Source organism: Caloenas nicobarica, chromosome 2 (assembly GCF_036013445.1).
Source record: "Caloenas nicobarica isolate bCalNic1 chromosome 2, bCalNic1.hap1, whole genome shotgun sequence".
NCBI lineage: Eukaryota > Metazoa > Chordata > Aves > Columbiformes > Columbidae > Caloenas > Caloenas nicobarica.
In genome coordinates, this window is record NC_088246.1 from 73,163,849 (window position 1) to 73,174,223 (window position 10,375).

The window sequence follows — 10,375 nt, forward strand, 5'->3', positions numbered from 1 at the left end:
GTGAATAAAAATATATTGCCTTGGTTGGTTTTTTTCTTAAATACTAGAGTGTCTCTGACTGCTACATAGCAAATATTGCGATTGAGTTTCAATCAAGAGCGTAAGCTGAGGACATCTCTCTCTGACAGATTTAACAGAGGCTTATTCATCTATCAATGTGCAAGCTCAAATTGGAGCCCAGGAAGCATTTATATAGCAATATTGATTGTACAGTGGATAAGACCATTCCCAAATTATAAATTTGTGTTTTGTTTCTGCAGAGTGGCAAAGTTTCCTGTGGCTTTGTTTTTGTCACTTCATAGTCTAAAGATACAATATTGGGTTCATATTGACAAAGGTATCAGTTTTCAGGGTTGAAATGATACTTGTGGGCACCTAACTACCATTTGTCCCTTTGAAGAATCTCATACCAAGAGTAGCGGACAGGAAGAGAGATTAATTGATGAATCTATCATTTTTAATTAGCAACATGAGAACAGCACACTGGCTCTAATGGGCTTAAAATAGGTTATCCAGTGAGTAATGGTGATCTAAACTTTCTTTTATTTTCAGAGGAAATTTTTAGGTTTTTTTCATTGCAGGACTAAACCTCTTCATTGCCTTCTGCATGTTGGCAAGGGACACAACTCCCTTCCTTGCTGCTTCCCTCTAAATACTTGTGTAGCTGGCTTCTTTGTGGCTATATGCCTCATGCATAGAAGATAGGTTGGAAAATATTATTCAGAGAAGATGACATAGCAGGGAAACATGAGAGACAAAGTCTCAGATGATACTAAGAGCATCAACTGCCTCAGGTGACTGATGGAGTAGGAACCTTGGAATAAGTGAACAAAGAGCGCTGCACCTTTCCAGAAGACTTCACAGTATGTTGAGAGTTTATACTTTAAGTTTGGGGTTTTCAGATGCCCCCAGAGATTTATGAGGTTCTGTGACACCTGAAGGGACACAACAGATTTGTCAATCCTTTGTTTTCCCTTCCTCTACACATGGTCACTGGGAGACTGACTGTTTTAGATTCTTTTTGGTGGTGTTCAGCAAAGCTTGTTTCCTAGATAGGAGTAAGCTCTCTGGTCATTCCAAAACAACATTCTGCTTTTTAACTGACAACTGCATATGTGAATCCACATATAATGTAATACAGTATTGCATTTCTTCCTTATTTTATCCTAAAAAAGAAAATCCTCATTTAATGTGATTGATTGAACTGGTCCACCATGAGCTTAAAGATAGGGAGTCTATACTTTATACTTCACAGAAGAGGTCTTTAATGCCCGTGTTTTCTGTTCATCTCTCCCACATGTCTCTAACTTCAGTTGCCCATGCCCTGTTTAGGAATTCAGTCATACTGACATGGTATCGGCTGTCACATCTGCACCCTGCAATGCAGGGAGTAACAGGAGCATCACTGTAAAATCTATATTGTCTTCTAAATAGAAATGGTGCATTGAGCCACTTTGAACAGAAAACAGAAGGTCACATTGGAAGTAGGGGCTGCAAACATGCACCTCTTACATCATACTGGTATTCAAAGACATCTAACAATACTGTGAGCATGCTTTTTCTTGTTTAGTTAACTTTATTATTTCATGAACCGTCTTTAGTCTTTGATCTGTGGATATACTCCTGCAGCACTGCAGTGTTGATGCTATTCTGCAGCAGCTACAGGTTCACTGTTAGATCTGCTGCTGTGGTCTTCAGAATTTGTTGCTGCTGTCTTTGGGATGCTTCCAGGTTTTGTTGTTTGAGTGTAAGTTTATTGACTTGAAAAGGTTTTTAATTTGCTGCATGGCATTTACTTCTTTTTCAGAAAAAAACCCCCTTCCCTTCCTTCTCCAGGTTTAGTGAGTAGCAGATGTACTTTAGCCAGCATAATTTATGATTAGTTAATTTAATCTTCTATAATGACATAAAGTAAGCCTGAAACAAGCTTCTATCAATTTTGCCATTAGAGGTAACATAATATTTTCAAATGTCTACCAAACTGAGTAATTAACCCTCGGGCTGAGTGAAGGAGTCTAATAGACAACTCTCTCACATTCCTTTGCTTTGACAAAATGAAAACAAAACATGGGAGCCCAAGGGTTAAAAATAGCAAGTGATAGTTTACAGTATGTGAGACTGGTTTCGTAACTGAGTTTCAGAAACACACTTGAGTTGCTGCTGTTTCTTTTGAGACTGCCAAAAATTCTCTCTGATGAGACATTGGGTTTGCACTAGAGCTTTGCTGACAGCGTTGGCATGAAGACGACAGTTATTAACTATCTATCCCTTAGTTCATTGCTTTTCTTCTCTGCTTTCTACCTTTACAGTAAGTGGATAGCTTTTGTTTAAACAGCAGCTCAGTGTATGAGATCACCATGATTAAAAGTTTTTGAAAGAGCAGATGTACTTGCCAAAATAATAACAACAAAAATGTTTATGCAAGATTTCAGCTCTGGATCTTTAAGTTGTGTCATTACTTCATGTTCTGTTTTGTAAATGTAAAAGCTGACAGTTGAGATTGGCAAGTAATACATAAGGGAGATCTGATAGATTCTTGTAAAAAAAACCATTAAGCAGATGTCAATGTTCTGTTAACAAACACATTTAAAAAATATTGAATTAGAAACCAGTACTTTTTCCTGCAGCCTACCTTGTAGGCCTAAAGACTTCGAAAGCCACAAATGACATTTGCTTTTAATAAAGAAAAATAAACTCTATTTAGAGAAAATCATAACTTAGGGACTGTGTGTGGTGGAAGCTGAGCAGGTACAACCAAGGCAGGGCATGCAGAATGCAGCAGAAAACCATCTGTCATGAGACAAATCAGGGACACACACTCACGGGCAGAACTTGATCTTGCAGAGCAGAAAAACATGCAAGGAAAGACCTGACGTGATGCTGGCTTAACATGTTTGATTAAAGGCAAGATGCTTTCAAAAGATGAGAGACTGCAGAGGATGAAGCAAACAGTGGTGATTGGGGTGGGATTGCACTTGATGGGCCTCTGGCAACATAATCTTGGCAGTCTTTAATTCAGATGCTATGGAAAAGTACCAGCTCTAGGATTTCCAGCTGTTTCTGAACTGAGACAATAAAAGTGATTACTTGGCTTTATATGGGTTCTCTGAGAACAAATTATTAGTGGGGCAATTTTAAGGATCAAATACTGCCCCGGAAGTCAAGAACATCTTTCCTGCTTGGTCATCTTCTTCCTGCAATTTGGTCAGTATTCTTAACTAAACATAATTTGTTCACAACCTCTGTCCCTCTATAGGATTCAGCTGCTACAGTTAGCTCTCTGTGCTGGGCTTGACACCTTGCAGGACTTGGTCGTTACAATTATAATAATCAGTTTTGATCCATGACCTCCATGAGAATTACTCAAGAGCCTCTGAAAGTAAAGTGCAAGTTTTGCTTTTCAGTACCAGCAGCTGAGTTATAGTAGTAAGAAATGAGCTATTTGTTGCAGGTGGATAGTAATAAAATGTTACCTTTCATCAAGAGATTTACCTTTTGGTTAAACAAAGGTTAATGCCTCTGGGCATTAGATCTAATATTCTTACAGAGTCAATATCATCACTGCTCTGACTCCTTGCCAAGTCACAGAGAGATCAATTTATATGATGATGGAGTGATCAGTTTTTCTTTGGTTAATGTTGGATAACACATGGGTAAAATTTGGTACTATGTAAGATGATGACAAATCTACCCTCCAACCAGGAATTTAATTTGTGGGATCACACCTCAGTCATATAAAACATAAATGCACATTCACTTGCCTGCTCTACCTTGCTGGATAATACTGTAGTTTATATCCCGATGGTACCTGCAGACCTCCCCTCATCAAAGCCATAGCCTACTAAGCATTGTACAATCCCGTGTGATTGCTCTTTGTGAATATGTGCACCTAACAGCAATGCAGAATTGAAGGTGACCTTTCCTCAGCTGAAACCTGGCTATTCCTTTTTGACATTTGCCAAGATTTGAAATGACTGCGATGTTCAAATGAGTAGTTTTTTGTTTTGTTTCACTGAGAATTGCAGGTCAAGAATACAAAAGCTGGCGATGTCTCTTTTTAACCATGTCTTAAAAGTGAGTGACTTCATTTTAGGTGAGCTACATATATGCTGTACTCATTATCTGAGTGTTAAAGCATCTTTACAGTCTGTTAGTATAATGGTTTCTATTTCATTTATGTGCTGTAGTAGGAATTATGGGCATCTACATTTTACAGAGGAAGAACAAGGATATAGACAGATATCTGCACTCATCAGAAGGGCTTAGTACCTAATTTCCTTTTGAAATCTGTCATTAGGCCAAGCTCATGGAATGAATTATAGTCCTGCCAGGTAGACTGCTCCTGGACTGATGAAAAAGCGTTTCACTGAAACCCATGTTTGAGGGCAAAAAACACAAAGTGCTTCTGGCCCTTGGACTTCTGATGTCCTGCCTAGTGAGCGTCCATGGTCCTCAGATGTGGGTCAGCACCCACTCAGCAAACCCAAAGTCTGACCAAGATGCCAGTATGTGGACTTCTCCACCCCATAGACTGGCAACCTGAGATTTCTAAGTATCTTTATTCTATCAGGCTTCCTCAGGAAAGCCTGGAAACCCTCCTGATTTCTAAGGTTCCTCCTCATTTCTCCTGGACACTCAGATATACACACGTTTTTTTCTTTTTTTTTAAGAGGTGGAAGGGATAGTAGTGGGAGCGTGGAAATGAATGTCAAGATAAGCAGAGCTGTGGAAAAGGTGTTTTATATGTTTGTAAAAGGTCCATCACAGTACCCTTAACATAGATATAGCTCCTCTTTTAATTCTCTTTTGATCGCTTTGCTCAGGAGCTGTGCAGATTTTAAGTCAAGTAAGTATTTAGAGGGAAGTAATGAAAATCTTCTACAATTCTTATATTTTTCTCTAAAAAGTGTTCACTTAGCTTTTACTGTGTTCTTTCATTCTTTAAGATCAGAAGGGCAATTAAACAACGAAAGCAATTCTTGATATTCTATTGAGCTGGAACAATGAATTCTACTTCTCCTGTAAATGATGATACTGCATTTGCTGCTGCGTAAGGTAATCTGACTGGTCAGCTCTCTGGCTCGTTATCCTAATACAAATTCTGGTAAGGAAGTCTATTTTTATGCTTCAATAAACAGTGGCAATTGGAGAGACTCTTCAGAAAGAATCAGTGATTGCCAAAGTCTGTGGAATTTTAAGTGGCTTCGCCAACTACTGGCCAACTGTTAAAAGAAGCAGAACTCATGAGAATTGTATAGGAAAAGAGTGAGCATTACTGAAATATAGAGGCATGAATGTGCAAACAGAAATTTTTCCCCCTGGGGAGGTTTTATTTGTACATTTGATACACTTGGAGCCAAACCGTAGTCACAGGTGTAGCCAAGTCTACTACTGGTTAGCTTTTATGACAGGAGACTCCTTAGCAGCATTAATAGAATATGCAGGTTTTCTGAGCTACAGAGAAAGGAATTGCTCTAAATGTTGTAACTTTTTTTGTTTCTGCAGCCTTATAGTAGAGCTGAATTGGTCATGAGGAATCTGTGCTGGATGTTGCTTTTGAGCTTTACTTCATAAAACAGACTAGTTCAGGTGGGGAAGGATCGGACCTCTGGAGACTGTCCAGTCCAAAGTAGGCTAACTTTGAGGTATATCGGGCTTCCATGCGTAATCTGTAATCTGAGTTTTGAAGGGAATTGTTCACACCATTTTGTTGATGTGACGCATAACCAGGTCATCTGTAAATTGAGAGGTGTAGAAATACCGGGAAAGACAGTCCGGTTGCATTGCACGCATGCTTCCTTGTTTAGTAGAAAGGTGGGAAATCATCACTGTTGCTCAACCTGCTGGAAATCTGTTAGCACAGTCAGTTTCTCACTACTGTGGTAGACCCTTAGATGATCCAAAGCTTTCAGGATTAGGTGGTTACAATGAGAAAATATACTGAAGTGCATACGCTCACTCAATGATGTGTCTGTGTAGTGTGATGTTATGATACAGTTGCTCATGTCAGCATTCACATCGGAAAAAGGAGGGCTTACATTTCAGCTGAAAATGTGAAACAATTTCCGTGTTTAACTTTCATCAGAAGAGAGCTGGAGCAGGACGTGAGCTTGCAGGAAAAGCCCTGTTCTCTCCACAGAAAAATCATCAGGCACGGCAACTCGTTATTTCCACTGTTGTATTTAAAACAATCATATAGTAAACTGTACTTAAAGCATTGTTTGCCTCTGTATTTTTTTTATATACTAATTGTAAGTGAATGTATCTTTCAATTATAAAGTGTTCAAGTGCATGTCTGCACACTTGAAACAAGATGACGTGAAAGTCAGTACGAATGAAAGTTATTGGATAAAGCCAAAGCCTGTGCTTTTATATTACGATTATTGAGACAAATTTGCTTTATTGACAGTCAGAAAAAAGAATGGGGAAAGAAGGGATATACTGTAACCTCAGACCTAAATATCATTTTTTATGGGGCTGTAACAAGCAAATTGGTTATTATGACTCAATTTTCCCTGTCTGCAAAACAGACTTAAAATTAGATACCTGCTTCAGAGAAGAGTTAAGAGGATTAAAAGGGTAAAATTTCATGAGGGACCTCAAAAAAGGCTGTAGTAAAAAGGCTATAATAAAAACATCCTGTGCTGAAATTAACAAACATTTTTAAATGGAGAAAGAATGGGGAAAAACCACAACAAAAGTCTTAGTATTTCCAATTGGTATTTCCTTTCAGTGTCTCTTTAGTTTTTCATGCCATGATTTGTTGTCGGTATCCAGAAAGTAAAAAAGATTGTAAAACCCTGAAGCTCGTGATATAGTTTATGAACATTTTTTCTTTCTAATTTTTAATGTAAACTATTAATTTTAGATCCATGGATTTACATAGTTAACTTGGTTTTCCCTGGCATTGCTTGTGCTACGTGAGTTTATTTTGGAGGTAATATGTTCCCTAATAAAATGTTGTTAGCAGCTTCCATTATATCTTGTTATTTAGGCTTAAATTACTTGGATCATCTTGGTAACTGGTGATTTTTAGGCTAATCGGGAGACATTTGAACTTGTGTAGCTTTGACAGACTATGACATTTCTACTTAAAGTCTCTTAATCAATGGCAAGCGCCATTTCAGTGTTTGTATTTTTTCAGTCCTCACTATCGTTGTCAGATACTCTGATAAATGGCCTTGCATAGACTTACAACACTCCATAGATTTTTATGAGGACATCAGAGCTTTATGACCTTGAAGATACATCTTCTCAACTGTGAAATAAGAAGCATCTGAAGGAGTACCTGGTGGTTCTGAAGAAACTACAGGTGGTCTCTCTGTGAATGGCAAGACAGAAATGAGAAAGGCTAGTCTTCTGTTTCAAGACTGGAGAGGCAAAAATTTTTCTCCAGAGTTTCTTCAGTGTGCCTTAAAAAAGTGATTCAAGTTCTTTAATTTTCTGGTACTATCATCTTGGATCAAAATCCTGAATGGAAACATCTCTGAGTTTTGAGGAAGTTCAGGTCCTTGTTTATCACACCTACTTTACAAATAGATTAGTTTCCATAACGGTTTAAAATTAGTGCCTTTAATGTAACAAACAAAAACATCCACCTTGGTAGCAGGATACTACCTTCCCATGTTGCTTGGTAGCTCGGTCTTCATGGCATTTTTAGGAATAATGCAATGCTTTACAAATTTATCACAATGATCAGCTTATAATATTGTTACTAAATGCATCTGTAGTATTCAGTGTAATAAGGCTGTAGCATGATTAAAGCAAATCTCACTTTGTGTTCTGCAGTATCAATTTTAAAAGAGAGAATGAGGGGTTTTTTTCATTTGTTTTGTTTGTTGTTGGTTTTGTGGTGTGGTGTTTGGTTTTTTCTTTTTTCTGTTTCCCCTAGCTGTTACAAATAGCTCAATTGCCTAAGTTTTTAATTTTATGCTCATGAACAGTAAATTGGCTTAATTTTCTATTTGGAAGGAAAGTCAAGGGGGGGTTGCTTTGTTGCTTTTTCTACTTCCCTTTAAAAAATGTATGAGAGTCTGTGGCACATTTTTGGCAGAGTGCGCTGTGAGTAATACTACCATGTGTCCTGGATTTTGGCACAACTTTACCTCCTGGTTTGTGGCCATCTCTGAGACAAGGTCACCCAAACTCTAACATGCAAAAGGCAGTGTAATTTTCAGAGCAGGAATTCTTCAGCTATCTGACTCTTTGCTTTGAATGAAGGGTACTCATCCCTCTTACCTCTCAGTGACTCAGTTCCCTATGATCTTACTGTAGTTAAAATGGAGAGGATAAAGCCTCTCAATCTCACTCTGCCTGAAAGGGAAGTTAACTTTTCTTGTAGTATTTTTTTCTTAATCTCAAATGATTTTTCAGTTGTCACTTGTTTTGTGATATACAGTGCACTAGATGTTGAAAGTCACTGGGAGTGAATCTCCATGCAGCAGCCAGAGTGTGAAGGAGGAGGACTAGGTGACACTGGTGGGACTAGAGACATGGATTTTGCTTGTAGTCCTGTTGACACTTGGTTGAACTCAGGCAAATCACTGCTACTTGGCACCTAACTTCTCCAGTCTGTAAAAATGAGGTGGACAGGACTTAACTGCAAAATGTTTTGGGATGAGTGGATGGAAATCCTAGGTGAAAGCTTTTATTTGGGCATTTTTTTATGTTTGGATAGGCAGCACATCATGCCCATTTCTACCTGCACTGTGATGTACTGATGTGATTTCTCAAGGAGTGGAATGAAGGTGAAACAAGCATGTGGGATCCCTGTGGGTGGTAGGAGGCTGCTGCAGACCCCACTGGTGATGTTTCCATGCTGCCTTTGCTGTGCCTCTACCTGGTGAGGAGGACTTGCAGGAAGGTGGATTTCCACCCCCCCCCCAGCACTCCTTCCAGGAAAAATTATTTCATCAGGGCCAGAGTTCACCTGGCTGTTTCAATTCACAATGGGGTGAATACCTCACCAGAAGATTGTAGTGCCAGTGCTAGGAGTGACCAAAAAGGGGAGGGTAAATATTTTTCCGAAATACTCCATTTTTTGCTAAAAGATAAAAAAACAATTCCATTTTGCTTCAAAGCTTTGCTGGATTTTGTGAGCTTTCTTCTAAATGGAAGGGATGTGTTTGGGTGGGGTTTTGTTTAATTTTTTTCCAATTTGAAAATTACAGGAATCAAGTTCTACCATTTGTGAGGTAGTTTCACAGTGAAAATAGTCAGTCAGCAGTGATGATTAGTATTGTGTAAGGTTCTTGGTTTTGACTGCAGTAGAAACAATACTTACCATGGTATGTCTCTAGACTGAGTCCAGACTGAAAGACCTTTTTCAAATACTGTGGTCTTGATCATGCTCTCTAAAATCAGTAGATGAGCCATTTGTGTAATTAGACCTCAAGATAGATGGTGAGGAAACTGAGAAAGATGTGTGAAGAAGCTGTCTCACAGCTAAAGCAGTGCCTGGTATCTGGATGGGAATAGGACAAAGTGGTGCTGTGATTGAGCCCTTCAAGCAGCACCCTGCTTTCTCCAGGCAAGATCTGAAGGGTATCCAGTGGTTCCCAGATTTCAGCCACTTTTTTTTTTTTTTTTTCTGAAGGGGTCCTCAATGTCTATATCAACTTGAAGCTAAACCACAGTTCATGTCTTCTTGTTGGGAACACCCATTGTCAACAATGGGTCATTTTTACAGTCTAGACAATGCTGGTGTCATGATGAGAAACAAGCGGTTAGCTATGTGCGTGGTGGTATATGCCATTGAGAAAAAACACTTGGGTTTATTCCAGTAAATCTCTGATTCAAGGGATATTGCAACAATGATTATTCCACATTAAAAAAAAAAAAAAAAAGGGCTGCTCTGTTTTTGAAAACTTACACGTTTTTTCCTCTATTAAATTGCTTCCTGATGATGGAAATGTCTGGGATTTTTTCTACTGAATCTACTTTCCTTTAGCTTGCACACCCCTGAGGTAATTAGTGTAGGTTAAAATTTACATAACTGACTTTGGGGTTTTGCAAATAGGAAAGATGGAAATTTATTCAAGGTGGTGAATAATTCATTTTAAAGCAAGTTTCCTGTTTTTTCTAATCATGTAGAAAATGTATGACAGACTCATAGAGGTTTTCTGAATAGGACCTTAAGCATTGAATTTTTGATATTTTTTATTTCTTAGTGTAGGTAAAGAAATATTAACCATGACTCATTGCACTTTTCCTGTTCAATAAGATTTGAATAAACTTAACAAATTTATTAGGTAAATGATAGAGCTTTTTAAAAAATATCATGACACACTGTGACAAATATTTTACTAAGATCCAGAAGAAATAGTTTTAAATCATATTCTCATTGCCCCTTCAGAGGCAGAGAGATGGAAAACAG